General features: G+C 49.1%; 1 protein-coding gene across 5 annotated transcripts in view; it reads right to left on the minus strand.

Moving 5' to 3' along the window:
* Positions 1-1,561: 1,561 nt before the first annotated feature.
* Positions 1,562-25,039, minus strand: part of CCDC62 (coiled-coil domain containing 62) — a 125,083-nt gene continuing 101,605 nt past the window's right edge. For 4 of the 5 annotated variants that reach the window (XM_075323055.1, XM_075323033.1, XM_075323065.1 and 1 more), the window contains exon 13: positions 1,562-3,118. The gene's annotated coding sequence lies outside the window, so the exon portion shown is untranslated. The remainder of the gene's footprint in view (positions 3,119-25,039) is intronic. The other variant, XR_012725272.1, reaches the window with a different exon arrangement.

Raw genomic sequence — 25,039 nt, forward strand, 5'->3', positions numbered from 1 at the left:
AGCGTCGCTACACGTGGAAGCATGCTGCGCTTGGTAACTAAGGTAAATATCGGGTAACCAACCCCATATTTACCTTGGTTACCAGCGCACACCGCTTAGCGATGGCTCGCTGCACACCTAGCCACAGTACACATCGGGTTAATTACCCGATGTTTACTCTGCTACGTGTGCAGGCAGCAGGGAGCCGGCTTCTGCGGACGCTGGTAACCACGGTAAACATCGGGTAACCAAGAAGCCCTTCCCTTGGTTACCCGATATTTACCTTCGTTACCAGCGTCCACCGCTCTCACACTGCCAGTGCCGGCTCCCTGTTCCCTGCACTCCTAGCCACAGTACACATCGGGTTAATTACCCGATGTGTACTCCAGCTACGTGAGCAGGGAGCAGGGAGCCGGCACTGACAGCTGAGAGCGTCGGACGCTTGTAACGAAGGTAAATATCGGGTAACCAAGGAAAGGGCTTCTTGGTTACCCGATATTTACATTAGTTATCAGCGTCCCTAGAAGCCGGCTCCCTGCACATTTAGTTGTTGCTCTGTCGCTGTCACACACAGCGATGTGTGCTTCACAGCGGGGGAGCAACAACTAAAAAATGGTCCAGGACATTCAGCAACAACCAACGACCTCACAGCAGGGGCCAGGTTGTTGCTGGATGTCACACACAGCAACAATCGCTAGCAAGTTGTGCCTCAGCAGCGATGTTGCTAGTGATGTTGCTTAGTGTGACGGTACCTTTAGCGTATGGAATCAGATAGCAATATGCTAATGACCCCCGCCTCTGCCTTAAAAGTCAGACACTCTGACTGCAGACTTCTGAATCCTGACAGCTTGCAGTGCGCACACCGTCAGGATTCACCAGTATTGCCGGTCAAGGAAACTGCATGCTGTCAGGGTTCAGAAGTATGCAGTCACAGAGTGTCTGCAGACTTAACAGAAATCTTTACAACCCCTTTAAGCAATTTATAAAATTGTACAAATCCTTAATTACTTATCTATATTTTTTGTTTAGTTATGGGGAAGATTTGCATCAGAGGCAGGTTAGTTCCACGTTGTTTGGAAATGTCCCAAATGGTTTCTATTTTGGGAGACAATATGTGGGGGCATTTGGGGGAATTTTTTTACACCGAGGTAATACTGAATGAAAGATGAATTCTGAGTGACACCTCCATTCTTGTCTGTCCCAGTAAACTGAAACCTCCTATCATTAGTGCCCAATTTGCCTGAATTTTAATTGCGAGGGACAATAAGTTGAGTATATTCTATTAGTTTAAAGTATTCTGCAAGTTTTGTTTTCGTTTTCATCCATATCTTCAGATGTGGAAACCCTCTTAAAAAGGGACCCTGGGCTGCAGTACATGCACCCCAATCTCTAGACACCATGGTATGTAACTGTAAAATAAATGAATATATCTACCCAAAGGAATTATCAGAGCACACAACAGCAAAAACAATCAAGCTTTTTCAATTTATGGTTTAGTCCAATAGTCTAATTTTATGACCAGACAAACATTTCTTAAAAATTGCTAACACAGAATGCATTTTTTGTAATCAAATATCTTTATTGAAATTTTCAAAAATATCAACTTTTACAACAATGACAGGGTGTGCCACCGAATGCAATTTTAGTAAAAATCATATGAACAAACCATAACTATACAGAACTTGTTTTTATACACGATCTATATATCTTCCAATTGATCCTTAGCCTTGGTCTTAGAGGAAATACTGGTATCTGAAGAAAAAAGATCATTAAATTACAAAAAAAATGTTAAAAATACTGGAGAGACTTTCCTAAGGCTGGCTTTTTAGACACCAATCTTAACCATGGCTTTGTTTTGGCTGTAACCATACTAAGAAAGCAAGTATAGCCAGATATCAGAAGGCATAGACTTACGCCATACTTTATGACAATTTTGGGTGTAAATTATGATAAATTTGGACATGCTCTTTTGTAATTGGCACAAAAAAGAACAAAGAAGCAAGAAGTCATGTAAAGCAAGAAGTCATGTAAAGCAAGAAGTCATGTAAAGCAACAAGTCATGTAAAGCAACAAGTCATGTAAAGCAACAAGTCATGTAAAGCAACAAGTCATGTAAAGCAACAAGTCATGTAAAGCAACAAGTCATGTAAAGCAACAAGTCATGTAAAACAACAAGTCATGTAAAGCAACAAGTCATGTAAAGCAACAAGTCATGTAAAGCAACAAGTCATGTAAAGCAACAAGTCATGTAAAGCAACAAGTCATGTAAAGCAACAAGTCATGTAAAGCAACAAGTCATGTAAAGCAAAAAGTCATGTAAAGCAAAAAGTCATGTAAAGCAAAAAAGTCATGTAAAGCAAAAAGTCATGTAAAGCGAAATGTCATGTAAAGCGAAATGTCATGTAAAGAAAAAAGTCATGTGAAGCAGGCATAACTTGCAAGTTAAGTTAAGCCAAATTTTGGTTTCACTTAATGAGGACATGTCACTTGCTCAAAAAATTGAGTTCAATACCTTGTAAAAATCTCCAAGCTCTCCAGATTCTGCCATTTTTTTCCATTTTGCAATGTGTTACTTCATTTGAGATATTCATTTTTGGTGCCTTTGGAGCACAGCATGTGAAATTTCCGCTTGTAGTTCAACTGGGCGTTTCTTCAGAGTCTTTTGTGGGCTCATGCGATTTCACCCCTACATACTTGATGCTGCTAATCACAGCTCAGCAGTGTCTGAGACTGTTAGACCAGCTCCCGAGCTGTGATTGACAATGTTTGGGAGCAAAGGGTGACAATGCACAACCCCACAGAAGACTGAAGAATGCCCAGTTGAACTACATGAACAGATTTCACATACTGTGCTCTAAAGGAACAAGTCTGAATTTCTCTCTAATGAACTAACAGTTCAAAATGGGAAGAGTGAAGCAGAATTATGGAAGATCAGGGACTCTTACATGTTATTTAACTAAATTTTTGAGCAAGTTACAGATCCTGTATCAGGTTATCATACGTTCAAATGGGCTACTTAATTACATCATAAATTGGCCTACAACCCTTGATAAATTTTCCCAACTTTGTAATACTGTGCCAAGTATCAGAATTCTTCAACACTCTGGGGAAGTATATTCAGATAACATCCTGAAGGAATCTATAAAGAAAAAAGAAAATAGACAGTAATTGAAATACTTTTTTTAAAAAACGGTTTCACTCTGCTGATATATATTATATATATATTTCTCTATCGTTTCATTGGGGGACACAGGACCATGAGTTATGCTGCTGTCACTAGGAGGCTGACACTAAGTAAACATAAAAAGTTAGCTCCTCCCTAGCAGTATACACCCCGAGCCAGAGGCGGGCTCAGATCAGTTTTTTGCTTAGTGTCGTAGGAGGCTGATGTGGGCCGTCTCGGCCCCCCTCAGCCATTTGTGGGTTTTTTTGCGCTTTTTTCTTTTATTTCGGCGCCGCTCATCGCTCTTATACCCGTCTTCTTTTTCTCTGCAGGTATTCTCTTCACTCATCCTCCGCAGCCCTGTGGGTATCACTCCCCAGGGTCGCAGGGGCTTGAGATTTCGGGCCCTCTCCTCCGTCCATCCCCGTGGTACCACTCCCGGGGTTGCGCGTGTGGGCAGGTTGTCGTGGGCACCCCTGATTCGCCCTGCGGTATCACCCCAAAAAGCGTACAGGGGCATACAGCAGGGATTGGACCTCCGCAGCGTTTGTAATCCGATGGGGCCCTTTCACGCTGCCTTCTCCTGCAGGGGGGCTCCTTCCCCCATCATGATGTCCACTTCCCTGCCTCAGCACGCTCTCCCCCGGAGTCCACAGTCTTCCTGGACGAGGGCACTGTACACAGGCAGGGGCAGGGCGCCCTGCTTGCACCTCATCAGTCGCTGGGCCGGCGCCGCCGAGATCAGGTAGGACCGACCTTTCCTACACCTTTCCCCCGGCCCTCTCCAAAATTTAGGCCCCGGTCTCGGCCTAGTCGCTCCTGCGTCCTAACCACGCCCCCGCTGCAGCGCTATTGGCCGCCGGTCGTCTGGCCCAGTCTCCTCCCACCGCTCAGCCTCCTGGCTTGTGGTGGGGGCTGTGATCCTCCGTTTTTTCGCGCCGGAACGCTGCTCCTCCCCCAGCCTCCTCCAGCGTCCCCTCGCCATTTTAGCCTGTCTCTGGTCCCCTGAGGCTGCAGCGCACCGGCGTTCTCCCTGTCTCTGGCCAGCTCACTCCTGGACTCCCTCTTCTGGACTGGTGGGCAGCACACAGGACCTGGGTAAGCCCTGCTCCTAAGGAGTAGCCCTCACTAGGTAGCGTTCTCTGAGTTTAGGGACGAGTTAACCCTCTCCTGTCTCCTTCTTAGCAGCCACCAGGGAGAGTATTTTTTTCACCATGCCTAATGCCAAGTCCACCCGACCCAAGCAGGCCCCCTTTGCTTTATTTTTTGCATGCTCCTCCTGCAAGACCAAATTTACCCAGGGCCAGGACGCCCCACTATGCTCCGTCTGTTCTACAGACTCGCAGCCTCCGCAGGACTCCTCGGCCGACGCTTCTGATACCGCAGACGCCACAGCGCCAGATGCTACAGGGCCCTGCGTCCCGCACCCCACCCCGACTGGCTAGCGTCCCTGTCCCAGTCCGTAGATTCCCTCTCTGAGGCTTCTCGGACCATCGCGCAAGCACTGCGCCTGCTGCCGTCGCTCGCCCAGACTCCCGCAGACCCGACGCAATCGCCTCCGGAGCAGGTGAGCCCCGTCGCAGGGACCTCCTCGGCTGCTCAGAAACGGACACGCCAGGTCTCGTCTTCAGCCTCTTCCCAGGTTTCACCTTCATCCCCAGGTCCAGACCATCATTCCTCCAGGGAGTCTTCTGACCACTCCGATGATGATTCCGATGCAGCACCACTGCTGGACTCAGCAACAATGTGGCCATCCGTCGAGCCCTCTGGCTCCGGTCCTGGAACGCGGATGCGGCCTCTAAGAAGTCACTGACTTCCCTGCCCTTCCTAGGGGAACGTCTTTTCGGAAACAAGCTGGACCAGTTGATCTCCGATGCGACGGGAGGAAAGAGTACATCTCTCCCCCAATTGCGCCCCAAGTGCTTCCAGAATCGGCGCCCCACCGCTCGTTTCCGGCCCTTTCGCAGCTTCAACTCCACTCCCCAGCCGCGAAAAAGCCGCTCTCCTCCGAGAGACAGGAGGACCCCGTCATTCAAGACCAATCCCGCCTGGCATTCACGTCCCCGCCAGTCCACGAAATCCTCTTCCGGTTACCGCCGACGCTCCTCCAAGTGACTCGCGGTCGGCGCGCAACAGCGCCAGACTCGTGGGAGGGCGTCTGTCTCGTTTCCAGCATGTGTGGATCCCCCTGACCGCCGATGCCTGGGTCAGAGAGATCATCACCTCAGGCTACAAAATAGAATTCAAGTCAAAGCCACCGAGACGTTTTTTCCTATCTCGCCCTCCCGAGTCGCTCGCGCGTTCTTTCACTCCATAGACTCCCTCCTCCAAGCCGGAGTCGTGGTACCAGTCCCTCCCGCAGAACGTTTCAAGGGGTTCTATTCCAACCTTTTCGAGGTCCCCAAGAAGGACGGCTCTGTCCGCCCCGTCCTCGACCTAAAGCTTCTAAACAGGTCGGTGAGGCCTCGGCCGTTTCGAATGGAGTCACTCCGGTCCGTGATTGCGTCCATGGAGGTCGGCGAATTCCTGGCATCCCTGGATATTCAAGACGCCTATCTTCACATCCCTATAGCCACCTCTCACCAACAGTTCCTCCGCTTTGCGATAGCAGAAGATCACATCCAGTTCACGGCTCTTCCTTTCGGCCTCGCATCCGCCCCCAGAGTCTTTACGAAGATCATGGCGGCTGCCATGTCCGTCCTACATTCCAGGGGTGTGATGGTCATCCCGTACTTGGACGATATGTTGATCAAAGATTCTTCTTTCGAGGACTGTCGTCTTGGGGTTCAGGTCACGATCGACACCCTTTCTCGGTTAGGGTGGCTGATCAATCGGAAGAAGTCCTCTCTGACCCCGGCCCGACGGATCACCTTTTTAGGCATGGTATTCGATACCACCCAAGGGCGAGTTTTCCTCACACAGGAGAAGATGTCCTCCCTGCAACGAGGCCTCCGCGCTCTCCGGCGTCAGCGCCAAGTTTCCATCAGGTTCGGCATGCGAGTCCTCGGTCGTATGGTGGCGGCGATGGAAGCGGTACCCTTTGCACAATTCCACCTCCGGCCCCTCCAGCTGGCCTTGCTGAAGAAGTGGGACAGATCTCCCTTTTCTCTGGACCGCAGGTTTCATCTTTCGCCGGAGACCCGCCACTCCCTCCATTGGTGGATCAATCAACGCAACCTCGCGTCAGGAAGGTCATTCCTCCCGCTCCACTGGAAGATAGTGACCACCGACGCCAGTCTCCAGGGCTGGGGGGCAGTGTTTCGGCATCACACAGCGCAAGGCCGATGGACACCGCGGGAGAGTTGTCTCCCGATCAACATTCTGGAGATAAGAGCCATCCGGCTAGCCTTGCAGCAGTTTCGGCACCTAGTACAGGGTTGCCCGGTCAGGATCCAGTTGGACAATGCGACGGCGGTGGCGTACATCAACCACCAAGGAGGCACAAGAAGTGTCGGGGCGATGCGAGAAGTCAGGAAGATTTTGCACTGGGCCGAGTGTCATCACTCCCTGATCTCAGCGGTACACATCTCAGGCGTGGACAATTGGGCGGCGGACTTCCTCAGCAGGGAAGGCCTCGCCTCCGGAGAATGGTCCCTCAACCGGGAAGTCTTCAACCAGATCTGCGACAGATGGGGAGTTCCAGATGTGGACTTAATGGCCTCCCGGTTCAACTGTCAGGTTCCGCAATTTGTAGCGCGGTGCCACGACCGTTTGGCTTTAGGAGTCGACGCCCTCACCCTGTCATGGAGCCAGTTCAGTCTCCCGTACATCTTCCCTCCGCTCCCTCTGATCCCGAGGGTCCTCAAGAAGATCAAGGCAGAAGGAATACCAGTTATCCTGGTGGCTCCGGACTGGCCCAGGCGAGCATGGTTCGCGGAACTCACTCAGCTCCTCACAGACGCTCCGTGGCGTCTTCCAGACCGTCCAGATCTCCTGCAGCAGGGACCTCTTTTCCATCAGAACTCAAAGGTCCTAAATTTGACGGCCGGGCCATTGAATCCTGGGTTCTAGCGCAGGCTGTTTTTTCTTCAAGAGTGATACAGACAATGATTAGGGCCAGGAAGCCATCTTCATCAAAAATATACTACCACACGTGGAAGGTCTTCTTCAGGTGGTGTGAAGAGCACAGCATTTCTTCTCCTCTCGCCTTCTCCCTTCCTTCCCTATTGGCATTCTTGCAGTCAGGCCTAGATGCGGGTCTCTCGCTCGCAACACTAAAGGGCCAGGTATCGGCTTTGTCAATCCTGTTTCAGAAGCCACTGGCCTCTCGTCCACAGGTTAAGACCTTCATCCAGGGTGTTGCCCACCTGGCCCCGCCGTATCGTCGGCCTCTAGAACCGTGGGACCTTAATCTAGTCCTAGGGTCACTTCAGGGTCCCCCCTTCGAGCCCTTGCGGGATTCTTCCCTTTCTCACCTGTCTTGGAAGGTGGTGTTCCTCGTTGCCTTCACTTCTATTCGAAGGACGTCAGAGCTGGCAGCTCTCTCTTGTCGTGCCCCCTTTTTGATTTTTCACCAGGACAAAGCGGTTCTCCGGCCAGATCCCTCCTTTCTCCCAAAGGTGGTCTCCCCGTTCCATCTAAATGAAGAAATTGTCCTTCCGTCCTGCTGTCCTGGCCCCTCTCACAGCTTGGAAAGGTCCTTGCACACCCTGGACCTGGTGCGCGCCCTTAGAATTTATGTCTCCAGAACCGCGCCGTTCCGTAAGTCGGATGGTCTGTTTGTCCTTCCTTCTGGTCCCAAGAGGGGTGAATCGGCATCCAAAGCCACAATTGCCAGATGGATCCGTTCCGCCATATTTGAGGCCTATCGGATTCGGGACAAGTCTCCGCCACGGGGGGTAAGGGCGCACTCTACCCGAGCAGTGGGAGCCTCTTGGGTGATTAGGCATCAGGCGTCGGCCGCCAGGTCTGCAAGGCCGCCACCTGGTCCAGCCTGCATACCTTTACTAGGTTCTACCATGTTCACACCCAAGCATTGGCAGATGCTAGTTTTGGGAGAAAGGTCTTGCAGGCAGCAGTTGCACACCTGTAATAGGGTGACAGCATTCAATTATAGTACAAGCCCGCCGAGGGAGGTCGTTGTTTTCTTCCTATCTGCGGTGCTTCTGTATTCCCACCCAGGGACTGCTTTTGGACGTCCCATGGTCCTGTGTCCCCCAATGAAACGATAGAGAAAGTAAGAGTTTTGTGTACTCACCGTAAAATCTTTCTCTGAGTCTTCATTGGGGGACACAGCACCCACCCTGTTTGGTTTTTTGGCTGTTTAATTGCATTTGCATGCCATTTTCAGCGGTCTTATGTTCATAGACCTCTTGTTCGCACGGCTGCATTATTTTAGCTATAACTTTGTTTTATGTATGGTGATTCTAGTACTCCTCCTACTGCTTGTGCACCAAACTGATCTGAGCCCGCCTCTGGCTCGGGGTGTATACTGCTAGGGAGGAGCTAACATTTTATGTTTACTTAGTGTCAGCCTCCTAGTGACAGCAGCATAACCCATGGTCCTGTGTCCCCCAATGAAGACTCAGAGAAAGATTTTACGGTGAGTACACAAAAATCATTATATTATATTATTATATATATATATATATATATATATATATATATATATATATATATATATATATATATATATATTGTCAAAGATAATCTATTCCTACATTACTTAAAGAGAACCTGTTGCCAGGTCGAAAGTTGCCAGTTGTTGCTCTTATATTTTGATTTGATTTTATTCCTGCTTCTCCCAAATATTTTTGTATTTTTTTAAATGCACCATACAGTTCTAGAGATATGGGTGTTTTCATGTAGTGCTATTTTTCATGGTCTTTACCAAGGGGAAGTTACTCACAGGGTATTAATGTAGACAGACAGCTCTAGAGAATCCTCAGGCACCCACTTGGTAAAGCCCATAAAAGATGGCACTAAATAAAAAGGCCCAGATCTCTGGGACTGTATGGTGGATTAAAAAATAAAAAATTGAATATTTCGGGAAGCAGAAAGAATACAATAAGTGCAAAAGCTGGCTACATTTGACCTGATGACATATACTATTTAAATACACTGCTAGAAAAGGATAATTAAGAAAGGTGACAACTACGGTATATTAGGCAAGCATTTTAATCAGTTCTGTGCCATCTCCTACTCCGGTAAGAGAATATGTCATCAGAAAATGACCTTTTAACCCCTTAAGGAGTAGGAGATTTTTTGCTTTCGTGCTTCGGTTTTTCCTTGCTTTTTTTTCCCCCCAAGAGTCTTAACTTTTTTGCACTGATAAAGTGAAGTTTTGAATTAAATCCTTAATTATTGCATAGAATGTATTGAAAAATGTAAAACAAAAACATTAAAGTGATGAACTGATGATAAAAATAGAATTCCTCCATATTTTTTTTTTTTTTTTTACGACTTTCATTATATGGTAAAAAAGATCTGCCAACATCATTCCCTAGGTCTATATAATTACAGCGATCACAAAGTTACACTTAGTCGTATTTCAGTGGGGAAAAAGTTTTGAAGTTTATAATAAAAAAAAAAAAATTGGTTTGTTTCATTTTCTGAGACCTGTAACAGTTTTAGTTTTCAATTGATATAGAGCTGCTATGGGGGCTTGTTTTTTTTTGTTGTGGGGTGAGCCAACGTCGATATATACAATTTTTCGATTGCTTTTTGATTTTTAAAAGGTGGTATTGTGACTGAAAAAAAACAGCAAATTCTGGAGGTTTTTTTTATTTTTTTTACTTAGTTTACTGTCCTAATTAATTGTATATTTTAATAGAGAAAAATATTTCCAGATGTGATGCTATCAGTTGTAAATTTTAGTTGTGTTTTTTTATTAAATGAAGAAGGGGGCTGAATCAAGTTTTTTTTTAATCTCCTTAGGAGACGTGAACCTGCAATCTTTTGATATATTAGCGTATTTTTCGGACTAAGACGCACCCTGGTTTTAGAGGAGGAAAATAGGAAAATAAAATTTTAAGCAAAAAATGTGGTCATGACACACTGTTATGGGGCGAGGATCTGCTGCTGACACTGTTATAGGGGTAATGTCCCCAAATTCTCTACTATGGTACCCCATCCTGGTAATGATCCTCCTGCCTTGTATATGATCCCGATCCTTGTGTATATATGTCCCTCATCCTGGTCCTGGTATAGCCCTCATCCTGCTATATGCCCCCATCCTGCTATATGCCCCCATCTTGCTATATACTGCCATCCTGCTATATACCCCATCCATCCTGCTAAATACCCTCATCCATCCTGCTATATACCCCCATCAATCCTGCTATATACCCCGATCCATCCTGCTATATACCCCTATCCATCCTGATAAATACCGACACAGTGGCTCAGTGGTTAGCACTGCAGCCTTGCAGCGCTGGGGTCCTGGGTTCGAATCCCACCAAGGACAACATCTGCAAGGAGCTTGTATGTTCTCCCCGTGTTTGCGTGGGTTTCCTCTGGGTTCTCCGGTTTCCTCCCACACTCCAAAGACATACAGATAGGGAATTTAGATTGTGAGCCCCAATGGGGACAGTGTTCCTGATGTATGTAAAGCGCTGCGGAATATGTTAGCGCTATATAAAAATAAAGATTTTTATCTATTTATATATCCTATCCTGGTATACGGATGAGATCGCGATGCTGCAGAAAACGGTGACGGGTGAGTATACTTTTTCACTGCGCCCTGCGCTGATAATGATGCGATGATGGCAGTGAATACAGCCACACATGATCACTCCAGGCTGTAGTTGCCAGAGGTGATCACGCGGGCCGGCTGTTAATTATGTGCGCACCCCCTGCCCATCATCCCACCCACCTGTCAGCGCTGGCTTCAGCGCTGAGGGATGATGGGCGTGCATGTGAAATGAGCGGGCCCACGTGGTCACGGCAGGCGCTGCACAGCCTTCAGACTATAAGACGCACCTCCCACTTTCCCCCAACATTTGGGGGAAACAAAGTGTGTTTTATAGTCTGAAAAATACGGTATATATTTTAGATATTATGCCATTGCCCTCTTCACACTTGTGAACCCCAGTGCAGATGTACTGGTTAAGGGGTTAATGATATTTTGGAATGTTTGGAATCTTGAAATGTAATTTACACACTTAGTATTAAGTTTGAAGTGAGTCTGTCATCTGATTCATGCTAAAACAGACCCCCCCCTGGGTATGCACTTGGTAAAACCTGGCAAAGAAGGGAATTTTGTTTACTTACCGTAAATTCCTTTTCTTCTAGCTCCAATTGGGAGACCCAGACAATTGGGTGTATAGCTATGCCTCCGGAGGCCACACAAAGCATTACACTAAAAGTGTAAAGCCCCTCCCCTTCAGGCTATACACCCCCCGTGCTGCTACGGGCTCATCAGTTTTGGTGCAAAAGCAAGAAGGAGGAAAAAATTATAAACTGGTTTAAAGTAAATTCAATCCGAAGGAATATCGGAGAACTGAAACCATTTAACATGAACAACATGTGTATACAAAAACAGGGGCGGGTGCTGGGTCTCCCAATTGGAGCTAGAAGAAAAGGAATTTACGGTAAGTAAACAAAATTCCCTTCTTCTTTGTCGCTCCTTATTGGGAGACCCAGACAATTGGGACGTCCAAAAGCAGTCCCTGGGTGGGTAAATAATACCTCATAATAGAGCCGTAACGGCTCCGTCCTACAGGTGGGCAACTGCCGCCTGAAGGACTCGCCTACCTAGGCTGGCATCTGCCGAAGCATAGGTATGCACCTGATAGTGTTTCGTGAAAGTGTGCAGGCTCGACCAGGTAGCTGCCTGACACACCTGCTGAGCCGTAGCCTGGTGTCGCAAGGCCCAGGACGCTCCCACGGCCCTGGTAGAATGGGCCTTCAGTCCTGAGGGAACCGGAAGCCCCGAGGAACGGTAAGCTTCGAGAATTGGTTCCTTGATCCACCGAGCCAGGGTTGATTTGGAAGCTTGTGTCCCTTTACGCTGGCCAGCGACAAGGACAAAGAGTGCATCCGAGCGGCGCAGGGGCGCCGTACGAGAAATGTAGAGTCTGAGTGCTCTCACCAGATCTAACAAGTGCAAATCCTTTTCACATTGGTGAACTGGATGAGGACAAAACGAGGGTAAGGAGATGTCCTGATTGAGATGAAAAGGGGATACCACCTTAGGGAGAAATTCCGGAACCGGACGCAGAACCACCTTGTCCTGGTGAAACACCAGGAAAGGAGCTTTGCATGATAACGCTGCCAACTCAGACACTCTCCGAAGTGAGGTGACTGCTACTAGAAAAACCACTTTCTGCGAAAGGCGTGCGAGCGAAATATCCCTCATTGGCTCGAACGGTGGTTTCTGAAGAACCATCAGCACCCTGTTCAGATCCCAGGGTTCTAACGGACGCTTGTAAGGAGGGACGATGTGACAAACCCCCTGCAGGAACGTGCGTACCTGTGGGAGTCTGGCCAGGCGCTTCTGAAAAAACACAGAGAGCGCAGAGACTTGTCCCTTAAGGGAGCCTAGCGACAAACCCTTTTCCAATCCGGATTGAAGAAAGGACAGAAAAGTGGGCAAGGCAAAAGGCCAGGGAGAAAACGCCTGAGCAGAGCACCACGACAGGAATATTTTCCACGTCCTGTGGTAGATCTTGGCGGATGTTGGTTTCCTAGCCTGTCTCCTAGTGGCAATGACCTCTTGAGATAATCCTGAAGACGCTAGGATCCAGGACTCAATGGCCACACAGTCAGGTTGAGGGCCGCAGAATTCAGATGGAAAAACGGCCCTTGAGACAGCAAATCTGGTCGATCTGGCAGTGCCCATGGTTGGCCGACCGTGAGATGCCACAGATCCGGGTACCACGACCTCCTCGGCCAGTCTGGAGCGACGAGGATGGCGCGGCGGCAGTCGGCCCTTATCTTGCGTAACACTCTGGGCAACAGAGCCAGAGGAAGAAACACATAAGGAAGCTGAAACTGCGACCAATCCTGAACTAAGGCGTCTGCCGCCAGGGCTCTGTGATCTTGAGATCGAGCCATGAATGTTGGGACCTTGTTGTTGTGCCGTGACGCCATTAGGTCGACGTCCGGCATCCCCCAGCGGCAACAGATCTCCTGAAACACGTCCGGGTGAAGGGACCATTCCCCTGCGTCCATGCCCTGGCGACTGAGAAAGTCTGCTTCCCAGTTTTCTACGCCCGGGATGTGAACTGCGGAGATGGTGGATGCTGTGGCTTCCACCCACAGCAGAATCCTCCGGACTTCCTGGAAGGCTTGCCGACTGCGTGTCCCACCTTGGTGGTTGATGTAAGCCACCGCTGTGGAGTTGTCCGACTGAATTCGGATCTGTTTGCCTTCCAGCCACTGCTGGAACGCTTTTAGGGCAAGATACACTGCCCTGATCTCCAGAACATTGATCTGAAGTGAGGACTCTTGCTGAGTCCACGTACCCTGAGCCCTGTGGTGGAGAAAAACTGCTCCCCACCCTGACAGGCTCGCGTCCGTCGTGACCACCGCCCAGGATGGGGGTAGGAAGGATTTCCCCTTCGATAATGAGGTGGGAAGAAGCCACCACCGAAGGGAAGCTTTGGTTGCTTGAGAGAGGGAGACGTTCCTGTCTAGGGACGTCGGCATCCTGTCCCACTTGCGTAGGATGTCCCATTGAAGAGGACGCAGGTGAAACTGCGCGAAAGGGACTGCTTCCATTGCTGCCACCATCTTCCCCAGGAAGTGCATGAGGCGCCTTAAGGGGTGTGACCGACCTTGAAGGAGAGATTGTACCCCTGTCTGTAGTGAACGCTGTTTGTCCAGCGGAAGCTTCACTATCGCTGGAAGAGTATGAAACTCCATGCCAAGATATGTCAGCGATTGGACCGGTGTCAGATTTGACTTTGGAAAATTGATGATCCACCCGAAACTCTGGAGAATCTCCAGAGTAACGTTGAGGCTGTGTTGGCATGCTTCTTGAGAGGGTGCCTTGACCAGCAGATCGTCTAAGTAGGGTATCACTGAGTGACCCTGAGAGTGGAGGACCGCAACTACTGTAGCCATGACCTTGGTGAAAACCCTTGGGGCTGTCGCCAGGCCGAACGGCAGTGCCGCGAACTGAAGGTGTTCGTCTCCTATGGCGAAGCGCAGGAAGCGCTGATGCTCTGGAGCAATTGGTACGTGGAGATAAGCATCCTTGATATCGATCGATGCTAGGAAATCTCCTTGGGACATTGGGGCGATAACGGAGCGGAGGGATTCCATCCGGAACCGCCTGGTCCTTACGTGTTTGTTGAGCAGTTTTAGGTCCAAAACAGGATGGAAGGACCCGTCCTTCTTTGGAACCACAAACAGGTTGGAGTAGAAACCGTGACCCTGTTGCTGAAGAGGAACCGGGACCACCACTCCTTCTGCCTTCAGAAAGCCCACCGCCTGCAGCAGAGCCTTGGCTCGCTCGGGAGGCGGAGATGTTCTGAAGAATCGAGTCGGAGGACGAGAGCTGAACTCTATCCTGTAACCGTGAGACAAAATGTCTCTCACCCAACGGTCTTTTACTTGTGGCAGCCAGGTGTCGCAAAAGCGGGAGAGCCTGCCACCGACCGAGGATGCGGTGTGAGGAGGCCGTAAGTCATGAGGAAGCCGCCTTGGTAGCGGCACCTCCGGCGGTCTTTTTAGGGCGTGATTGAGACCGCCACGCGTCGGAGTTCCTCTGATCCTTCTGAGGCCTTTTGGACGAGGAGAATTGGGACCTGCCCGCACCCCGAAAGGACCGAAACCTCGACTGTCCCCTCCTCTGTTGGGGTGTTTTTGGTTTGGCCTGGGGTAAGGATGTTTCCTTTCCCTTGGATTGTTTGATGATTTCATCCAATCTCTCACCAAATAAACGGTCGCCAGAAAATGGCAAACCAGTTAAGCACTTTTTGGAAGCCGAATCTGCCTTCCATTCCCGCAGCCACAAGGCCCTGCGGACTGCCACCGAATTGGCGGATGCTACCGCCGTACGGCTCGCAGAGTCCAGGACAGCATTAATAGCGTAGGACGCAAATGCCGACGTTTGAGAGGTTATGGACGCCACCTGCGGCGCAGACGTACGTGTGAGTGCGTCAATTTGCGCCTGACCAGCTGAGATAGCTTGGAGTGCCCATACGGCTGAGAATGCTGGAGCAAAAGACGCGCCGATAGCTTCATAGATGGATTTCAACCAGAGCTCCATCTGTCTGTCAGTGGCATCCTTGAGTGAAGCTCCATCTTCCACTGCAACTATGGATCTAGCCGCCAGTCTGGAGATTGGAGGATCCACCTTGGGACACTGAGTCCAGCCCTTGACCACGTCAGGGGGGAAAGGGTAACGTGTATCCTTAAGGCGCTTGGAAAAACGCTTATCTGGACAAGCTCGGTGTTTCTGGACTGCCTCTCTGAAGTCAGAGTGGTCTAGAAACATACTCTTTGTACGCTTGGGAAACCTGAAACGGAATTTCTCCTGCTGAGAAGCTGACTCCTCCACTGGAAGAGCTGAGGGAGAAATATCCAACGTTTCATTGATGGACGCAATAAGATCATTCACTATGGCGTCCCCATCAGGAGTATCAAGGTTGAGAGCGGCTTCAGGATCAGAATCCTGATCAGCTACCTCCGCTTCATCATACAGAGAGTCCTCTCGCTGAGACCCTGAACATTGCGATGATGTCGAGGGGATTTCATAGCGAGCTCGCTTAGTCGGTCTGGGGCTGCGGTCCGTGTCAGAGACCTCACCCTGGGATCCATGAGACACCCCGGGAAGACATTGCTGTTCCAACTGAGGGGGACCAGGGGACAATGATTCCACAGTGCCCCTGGCTTGAGATGCCGGCCTGGACTGCAAGGCTTCTAATATCTTAGCCATAGTCTCAGAAAGTCTTTCAGTAAAAACTGCAAACTCCGTCCCTGTCACCTGGACAGTGTCAACAGGTGGATCTCCCTGGGTCAACCTTAGCAGAGACTCCGGCTGAGAAAGTGCCACAGGGGCAGAGCATTGCACACAATGAGGGTCAGTGGAACCTACCGGCAGTATAGCCGTACATGCTGCACAGGCAGCATAGTAAGTCTGTCCCTTGCTATTTGTGGACGACATGCTGTTGTCTCCTCTGAGCAATACAGGAGGGGATATAGCCAAAAATCAACAGTGCACCATACAGTGTAAAGTATAGACTATAATCAATAAACTATAAATACACTTCTGCACTAGTGGAGCCAGCACCACAGGTGCTGCTTACTGCCCGCGCAAAGCGTTTGTGTGGGCACCAGAATTCCTGCCTGGGTCTCTTTGAGCTTGTCTGTCCTCTCCAGCGTTAGCAGAGCTGAGAGGAATGGCTGCCGGCGTCCTGAGGAGAGGAGGGAGCCGTGGGCGTGACCCAGAAAAGTGCGGGAACTGGTGCCCCACTGTGCAGAGTGAGGGGGGTGGAGTATGCAAAGCATGCTCCAGCCCTCAGTGCTGCTGTACTGTAGCCATGCCCTGTACAGCGTCCCGCCCTTCCCCTGACTGGCAGGGCTGAGGGCGGGAAGAAAAAGAGACTAGGCCGCAGAAGCCAGGGACTCGAGTTATAAGCGCGGCCGCCGTATAAACGCGGTCGGCGCGGAAGTCCCCGGCGCACTAACAGTCCCAGCCGCGCCGCAGTGATACCCATGGCAGCGGCGGTCAGCGCGGCAGTCCCCCTACACAAACACACTCAGCGACGCTGAGTGTATAGTGGCACAAACGCAGTCAGCGCTGCTGTCCCCGGTGCACTAGCACACCCAGCAATGCTGGAGTGTTGCTGTGCGCGGTCCCCACGGGGACACAGAATACCTCCAAGTAGCAGGGCCATGTCCCTGAACGATACTCGGCTCCTATCCAGCAGGGTCCTCAGGAGCTGTGGATGGAGCACGGTCTCCTGTGCCTGGAGACCGATGGGATCCCACTTCACCCAGAGCCCTAAGGGGGATGGGGAAGGAAAACAGCATGTGGGCTCCAGCCTCCGTACCCGCAATGGATACCTCAACCTTAACAAACACCGCCGACAAGAGTGGGGTGAGAAGGGAGCATGCTGGGGGCCCTGTCATGGGCCCTCTTTTCTTCCATCCGACATAGTCAGCAGCTGCTGCTGACTAAGCTGTGGAGCTATGCGTGGATGTCGGACCTCCTTCGCACAAAGCATAAAAAAACTGATGAGCCCGTAGCAGCACGGGGGGTGTATAGCCTGAAGGGGAGGGGCTTTACACTTTTAGTGTAATGCTTTGTGTGGCCTCCGGAGGCATAGCTATACACCCAATTGTCTGGGTCTCCCAATAAGAAGCGACAAAGAAATGTATGTAGGCTGGACCACGTGGCGGCTTTGCAGAATTGTTCGGCCGACGCTTGATGTCTGATTGCCCAAGACGCCCCTACTGCACGGGTGGAATGTGCCTTTACTCCCTTCGGAGGAGACTTGTCCCTAATCCTGTAGGCTTCCGATATGGCCGACCTGATGCATCTTGCAATCGTAGCCTTGGACGCCGGCATGCCCCTCTTGGGACCAGTAGGCAGGACGAAAAGACTGTCTGATTTGCGGAAAGGCGCAGTTCTCGAGACGTAAATCCTGAGAGCTCGCACTAGGTCAAGTGTGTGCAGAGACCTTTCCAAGGTGTGAGCGGGGGCCGGACAGAAGGATGGAAGAACGATCTCCTCGTTCAAATGAAAAGGAGATACTACCTTTGGCAAAAACGATGGAGACGGGCTCAGGACAACTTTGTCCTGGTGGAAAATTAGAAATGGTGATTGACATGAGAGGGCTGCCAGCTCTGACGTTCTCCTGATGGAAGTGACTGCCACCAAAAAAGCCACTTTCCAGGATAGGTGTGAAACGGAGGATTTCTTTAATGGTTCGAACGGAGCTCCTTGGAGGGACCCTAACACCAGATTGAGGTCCCATGGTTCTAGTGGGGAACGATATAGCGGTACCAGATGGGCGACTCCCTGGATGAAAGTTTTGACTTGTGGACGAGTTGCTAAATTTTTCTGGAACAGGATCGAGAGAGCAGACACCTGCCCTTTGAGGGTTGCAAGCGAGAGACCCGCATCTAAACCTGACTGTAGAAAAGACCGTAAAACTCGGAGTGACAAATCAAGCAGAGATGATTTGTCGTTGGCCTCACACCACCGAAAGAAGGCCCTTCAAGCGCAGTAGTAGCTCTTTGAAGAAGGCGGCTTTTGGGCCTTGACCATAGTCTGTATCATCTCTGGAGCAAAGCCTGCTTGGGCTAGTACCCAGGATTCAACAGCCATGCCGTCAAATTGAGAACCCCTGAATTTTGATGGAAGAGAGGACCTTGAGAAAGCAGGTCTGGACGGTCTGGGAGCCGCCATGCGGTGTCTGCGATGAGCTGCGTGAGTTCTGCGAACTACGCTCGCCTGGGCCACTCTGGGGCTACGAGAATCATTGGGATGCCTTCTGCTTTGATTTTCTTGAGGACTCTTGGGATCAGTGGAAGCGGTGGAAAGATGAATGGCAGCTTGAACTGATTACACAGAACGATGAGAGCGTCGACTCCTAACGCCCGCTGGTCATGATAATGGGAGATGAACTGTGGAACTTGATTGGATATGGACCTGATAATAATATAATAATAAGTTTTATTTCTATAGCGCCAACATATTCCGCAGCGCTTTACAATTAAGAGGGGACATGTACAGACAATATGAGACAATACAAAATAACAAAATTAAGATACCAGGAGGAGTGAGGGCCCTGCTCGTAAGCTTACAGTCCATGAGAAAATAGGGGAGACACAAAAGGTGAATGGGGGGTGGGGGGGGAGAAAAGCTTGTCATATATGGTCCAGCCATCGATTTAATAGGGTATTCAAAAGCAGCTGCATGAACCCATCGGTGAGAATTTATACAGGTGCAGGGGAGGAGAACTGGAAGTAAATTTTTTGAAGGGCAGAAAGGGACTAGATTAGATCAGGGCAGTGAGGTGATAGGCTAGTCTAAAGAAATGCGTTTTTAGGGCCCGCTTAAATGTGTGGGTGTTGGGAATTAATCGGATTTCTCTTGGTAGTGTGTTCCAGAGCATAGGCGCAGCTCGTGAGAAATCATATCCGGATAACCTCCATCAAAAATGGCAGACTTCACCTATTAACCTGTCCACACGCATAAGTACCTCTGTCTGAGTCTCTTGGAGCAGGAAGCTGTTCAGCACAAGCTCTGAGCAATATAGTAGCTATCCACTGTATCCTGTGGCTCAAGGTTTTGAACGCAGACCATAAATCCAAGCGGTCACTCACAAACCTTTCCTTTCATGGCTCTTGTCTTTTCAAGAAGAAGCCGGACAAGATCATTTCAAATGCCACAGGTGGGAAAAGCACCCTGCTTCCACAGAATAGATCTATTTGATTATCATCCAACTGAAAGCATGAGTCTTGCTCTTTTCAGTTCCCATCTAACCGCCATTAGAGACTTACCGTCCCTCAAGAAAAGATACTTCAAGCAGACTCCATGCAACTGACGTAAACACAACCAGCCCGCCAAGTCCTCATAGACCATAAGCAAAAGGTTTTCCTCCGAATGATGGGGCACCGCCACCAGGAATCCCTCTTTTAGTGGGCAGCAGTCTTCTCCTGTTCCAGGACGCATGGCTTCTCGCGGTCAGCAATGCCTGGGTCAGAGAAATTGTCTCTTTCTGTTATAACATAGAATTCTCCATTCCTCTATCTCCTCCTTCAAGGACCCCCTCTTTAGCTGCCATTTTTTTCCAAATTATTTCCTCTCTTCTCCAGTCTGGCGTCATTGTTCCAGTTCCTATCCAAGAACAGTTCAAAGGTTTTTATACAAAAAAATTTGCTATCTATTAAAAGGACGATTCAGTCTGTCCCATTCTGGACTCAAAGCGTGTACTGCTTTGCCGATTCTTGATGGAGTCCCATTGCTTGGTTGCTGCCTCCATAGAACCCGTATAAGATCTTTCTTCATTGGACAATCAGGATGCCTATTTTCACATCACCGTTTTCCCAGCACACCAGAAGTTTATTTTGTTGTCAGTCAGTTCCGGATAGATGCCTTGGCATAGGATTCTTTTCCCAGGCTATGACAGCCTTGGTGAACCAGGTGTACCAGTGAAACCAAGAAAATACAGCTGTATTCTGAAATGCTATATTATGCAAACATTAAATATATGACTTTTGAACTGCATTACTGCTATAGAAAATCTATCCAAAAAAATGAAGGTACTTAGCACACAAATTAGCCTCTCCCAGCCTGAAAGCCTACAATTTTAAGGGCAGGCAGGATCCATCTCTAATTAAAAACGCCACAGGCTGATAGGAGGAGTGCTCAGTCAGAAATGAGTGTACCATTAATATCAAATATGTAGGCTTTCAACTTGGGAGAGGGATATTAGATTAGGGTGCCATGAAAAGGGTACGTCTTGCACAGGCTGATCCACTCTCATGAACTGGCCAATTTGCTATCTAAGTACATACATTTTTTTTTTTACATATATTCCATAATTGTAATGCAGTTGCAAATTCATATATTCAATGTTTGCATATTACAGCATTTCTGAGTGCAGCTGTATTGTCTTGGTTACATTGAATAGCTGTGATGACTTTCAGCTGTTTACACTTTTCTTATTCTGTTTGTAGGTGCTGGTCAATTTCTTGATTTTTTGCAGTACACTCCTTTCTGACTGAGCAATCCTCCCATCAACCTAAGGCGTTTTTAATTAGAGCTGGACCCTAATTGCCCTTAAAATTGTATGGTTATTAGGTTAGGTGCTGATGTGGAGTGTCTGGTAGGTCTGACTCACTCTGGACAGTGGTCGTCATGCCTGATGAGGTTGTAGACATAGATAGTACAAAGAATAACTTCGGAACACTGCTTTATGCAAAAAAAAAAAAAAAAATTCCTATTTTTGTGTAAACTCGTACATTGAACATACACATTGTGCAGAATTATTAGGCAAGTTGTATTTTAGAGGATTTTTTTTATTATTGATCAACAACTAAGTTCTCAATCAACCCAAAAGGCTCACATCAAAGCTTAATATTTTTGGAAGTTGGAGTGGTTTTTTTTTTAGGTTTGGCTATCTTAGGAGGATATCTATTTTTGCAGGTAACTATTACTGTGCAGAATTATTAGGCAACTTAATAAAAACCAATTTTATTCCCATCTCACTTGTTTGTTTTCACCAAGTAAACCAATATAACTGCACAAAATTTTGAAATAAACATTTCTGACATGCTAAAACAAAACCCCCAAAAAAAATTAGTGACCAGTATAGCCACTTTTCTTTATGATGACACTCAACAGCCTACCATCCATAGATTCTGTCAGTTGCTTGATCTGTTTACGATGAACATTGCGTGTAGCAGCCACCACAGCCTCCCAGACACTGTTCCAAGAGGTGTACTGATTTCCCTCCTTGTAGATCTCACATTTTATGAGGGACCACAGGTTCTCTATGGGATTCAAATCAGGTGAACAAGGGGGCCATGTCATTATTTTTTCATCTTTTAGACCTTTACTGGCCAGCCATGCTGTGGACTAGTTGGATGCATGTGATGGAGCATTGTCCTGCATGAAAATCATGTTTTCCTTGAACGATACCGACTTCTTCCTGGACCACTGCTTGAAGAAGTTGTCTTCCAGAAACTGGCAGTAGGTCTGGGAGTTGAGCTTCACTACATCAACCCAAAAAGGTCCCACAAGTTCATCTTTGATGATACCAGCCCATAGCAGTACCCCACCTCCACCTTGCTGGAGACTGAATCGGAGTGGAGCTCTCTGCCCTTTACTGACCCAGCCTCTGGTCCATCCCTCTGGCCCATCAAGAGTCACTCTCATTTCATCAGTCCATAAAACCTTTGAAAAATCAGTCTTAAGATATTTCTTGGCCCAGTCTTGACGTTTTAGCTTATGTTTCTTGTTCAAAGATGGTCGGTTTTCAGCCTTTTCTTACCTTGGCCATGTCCCTGAGTATGGCACACCTTGTGCTTTTTGATACTCCAGTAACGTTGCAGCTCTGAAATATGGCCAAACTGGTGGAAAATGGCATCTTGACAGCTTAACGCTTGATTTTCCTCAATATATGGGCAGTTATTTTGCGCCTTTTTTGCCCAACACGCTTCTTGCAACCCTGTTGGCTATTTGCATGAAACGCTTGATTGTTCAGTGATCACGCTTCAAACGTTTGGCAATTTCAAGACTGCTGCATCCCTCTGCAAGACATCTCACAAGTTTGGACTTTTTAGAGCCCGTCAAATCTCTCTTCTGACCCATTTTGCCAAAGGAAGAAGGGAATTTTGTTTACTTACCGTAAATTCCTTTTCTTCTAGCTCCAATTGGGAGACCCAGACAATTGGGTGTATAGCTACTGCCTCCGGAGGCCACACAAAGTATTACACTCAAAAGTGTAAGGCCCCTCCCCTTCTGGCTATACACCCCCAGTGGGATCACTGGCTCACCAGTTTAGTGCAAAAGCAAGAAGGAGGAAAGCCAATAACTGGTTTAAAGACCAATTCAATCCGAAGAAACATCGGAGAACTGCAACCATTCACATGAACAACATGTGTACCGAAAAAAACCCTAAGAAAACAGGGCGGGTGCTGGGTCTCCCAATTGGAGCTAGAAGAAAAGGAATTTACGGTAAGTAAACAAAATTCCCTTCTTCTTTGTCGCTCCATTGGGAGACCCAGACAATTGGGACGTCCAAAAGCAGTCCCTGGGTGGGTAAAAGAATACCTCGTGGTAGGGCCGTCAAACAGCCCTTTCGTACAGGTGGGCAACCGCCGCCTGAAGGACTTGTCTACCTAGGCTGGCGTCTGCCGAAGCGTAGGTATGCACCTGATAATGCTTGGTAAAAGTGTGCAGACTCGACCAGGTAGGTGCCTGGCACACCTGCTGAGCCGTAGCCTGGTGCCGTAATGCCCAGGACGCACCCACGGCTCTGGTAGAATGGGCATTCAGCCCTGAGGGAACCGGGAGCCTAGCAGAACGGTAGGTTTCAAGAATTGGTTCCTTGATCCACCGAGTCAGGGTGGATTTGGAAGCTTGCGACCCTTTACGCTGACCAGCGACAAGGACAAAGAGTGCATCCGGGCGGCACAGGAGCGCCGTGCGGGAATGTAGATCCTGAGTGCTCTCACCAGATCCAACAGATGCAAATCCTTTTCAAATTGATGGACTGGATGAGGACACAAAGAAGGTAAGGTGATATCTTGATTGAGATGAAAGTGGGATACCACCTTAGGGAGAAAGTCCGGAATCGGACGCCGAACCCCCTTGTCCTGGTGAAGACCAGGAATGGAGATTTGCATGACAGCGCTGCTAGCTCGGACACTCTCTGAAGAGACGTGACCGCTACTAGAAAGGCCACTTTCTGTGAAAGACGGAAAAGAGAAACAACTTTCAAAGGCTCGAAAGGCGGCTTCAAGAGAGTCATTAGAACCTTGTTCAGACTCCAGAGCTCTAACGGCCGCTTGTACGGAGTGATGAGAAGACAAACTCCCTGCAGGAACGTGCGTACCTGCGGAAGTCGGCTAGGCGTTTCTGAAAAAATACAGATAGCGCTGAGACTTGTCCTTTAAGGGAGCTGAGCGACCAACCATTTTCCAACCAAGATTGTAGGAAGGAAGGAAAAATAGGCGATGCAAATGGCCAGGGAGAAACTCCTTGAGCAGAGCACCAAGATAAGAATATCTTCCACGATCTGTGGTAGATCTTGGCGGGCGTTGGCTTCTTGGCCTGCGTCATGGTGACAACCACTCCTGAGATAATCCTGAAGACGCTAGGATCCAGGACTCAATGGCTACACCGTCATGTTCAGGGCCGCAGAGTTCAGATGGAAAAAAGGGCCCTTGAAACAGCAAGTCTGGTCGGTCTGGTAGTGCCCACGGTTGGCCTACCGTGAGGTACCACAGATCCGGGAACCCCGACCTCCTCGGCCAATCTGGAGCGACGAGGATGGCGCGGCGACAGTCGGACTTGATCTTGCGCAGCACTCTGGGCAACAATGCCAGAGGTGGGACACATAAGGTAGCCGGGACTGCGACCAATGTTGAACTGAGGCGTCCGCCGCCAGAGCTCGATGATCGTGAGACTGTGCTATGAAGCCGGGACAATGTTGTTGTGCCGTGACGCCATTATGTCGACGTCCGGCATCCCGCAGCGGCGACAGATCTCCTGAAACCCGTCCGGGTGACGAAACCATTCCCCTGCGTCCATACCCTGGCGACTGAGGAAGTCTGCTTCCTAGTTTACCACGCCTGGGATGTGAACTGCGGATATGGTGGATGCCGTGTCTTCCACCCACGTCAGAATCCGCCGGCTTCCTGGAAGGCTTGCCGGCTGCGTGTTCTTCCGTGGTGGTTGATGTATGCCACCGCTGTGGAGATATCCGACTGAATTCGGATGTGCTTGCTTTTCAGCCACTGCTGGAAGGCTTGTAGGACAAGATACACTGCTCTGATTTCCAGAACATTGATCTGAAGGGTGGACTCTTGCTGAATCCACGTACCTTGAGCCCTGTGGTAGAGAAAAACTGCTCTCCACTCTGATAGACTCGTGCCTGTCGTAACTACCGCCCAGGATGGGGGTAGGAAGGACCTTTTTTCTGACCATGAGGTGGGAAGAAGCCACCACCGTAGAGATTCTTTGGCCGCCTGAGAAAGGGAGACGTCTCTGTCGATGGGCGTCGACCTCCCGTCTCATTGGCGGAGAATGTCCCATTGTAGTGGACGCAGATGAAACTGCGCGAAAGGGACTGCCGCCATTGCTACCATCTTACGTGAGAAGTGCATGAGGCGTCTCAATGTGTGCGACTGATCCTAAGGAGAGATTGCAGCCTTGTCTGTAGTGAACGCTGTTTGTCTAGCGGAAGCTTCACTATCGCTGAGAGAGTATGAAACTCCATGCCTAGATATGTTAGTGATTGGCCCGGGGTCGGATCTGACTTTGAAAAG

This window comes from Anomaloglossus baeobatrachus, chromosome 1, assembly GCF_048569485.1.
Source record: "Anomaloglossus baeobatrachus isolate aAnoBae1 chromosome 1, aAnoBae1.hap1, whole genome shotgun sequence".
Taxonomy (NCBI): Eukaryota; Metazoa; Chordata; class Amphibia; order Anura; family Aromobatidae; genus Anomaloglossus; species Anomaloglossus baeobatrachus.